The sequence below is a fragment of the Arachis hypogaea genome, chromosome 18, assembly GCF_003086295.3.
Source record: "Arachis hypogaea cultivar Tifrunner chromosome 18, arahy.Tifrunner.gnm2.J5K5, whole genome shotgun sequence".
Lineage (NCBI taxonomy): Eukaryota > Viridiplantae > Streptophyta > Magnoliopsida > Fabales > Fabaceae > Arachis > Arachis hypogaea.
The window spans coordinates 106234929-106235896 of NC_092053.1; the positions used below are offsets into that span (position 1 = coordinate 106234929).

The 968-nt window shown below is 40.3% G+C and overlaps 1 non-coding gene across 1 annotated transcript; it reads right to left on the bottom strand.

Moving 5' to 3' along the window:
- Positions 1 to 541: 541 nt before the first annotated feature.
- Positions 542 to 649, bottom strand: LOC112774365 (small nucleolar RNA R71). Its single transcript, XR_003188858.1, has one exon. It is a non-coding gene; the product is annotated as a small nucleolar RNA R71 (small nucleolar RNA).
- Between the last annotated feature and the right edge of the window lie 319 nt (positions 650 to 968).

Consider the following 968-nt stretch of genomic DNA (forward strand, 5'->3'; position numbering starts at 1 on the left):
TTGTCATATGAGCAGGAGTAAGGACAAGAACATTCTTGTTAAAGCAGATCCAGAACCTGAAAGGACTCTGAAGAAAAAATTAAGAGAAGCTAAAATACAGCAATCCAGAGATAACCTTTCAGAAATTTTCGAACAGGAAAAGGAGATGGCAGCCGAAAATAATAATAATATAAGGAAGATGCTTGGTGACTTCACTGCACCTAATTCCAATTTACATGGAAGAAGCATCTCCATTCCTGCCATTGGAGCAAACAACTTTGAGCTGAAACCTCAATTAGTTTCTCTGATGCAGCAGAACTGCAAGTTTCATGGACTTCCATCTGAAGATCCCTTTCAGTTCTTAACTGAATTCTTGCAGATATGTGATACTGTTAAGACTAATGGAGTAGATCCTGAAGTCTACAGGCTCATGCTTTTCCCTTTTGCTGTAAGAGACAGAGCTAGATTATGGTTGGATTCTCAACCCAAAGACAGCCTGAACTCTTGGGATAAGCTGGTCACGGATTTCTTAGCCAAGTACTTTCCTCCTCAAAAGCTGAGCAAGCTTAGAGCTGATGTTCAAACCTTCAGACAGAAAGAAGGTGAATCCCTATATGAAGCTTGGGAAAGATACAAACAGTTGACCAAAAAGTGTCCTTCTGACATGCTTTCAGAATGGACCATCCTGGATATATTCTATGATGGTTTATCTGAGCTATCAAAGATGTCACTGGACACTTCTGCAGGTGGATCCATTCACCTAAAGAAAACGCCTGCAGAAGCTCAAGAACTCATTGACATGGTTGCTAATAACCAGTTCATGTACACTTCTGAAAGGAATCCTGTGAGTAATGGGACGCCTATGAAGAAGGGAGTTCTTGAAGTTGATACTCTGAATGCCATATTGGCTCAGAATAAAATATTGACTCAGCAAGTCAATATAATTTCTCAGAGTCTGAATGGAATGCAAGCTGCATCCAACAGTACTC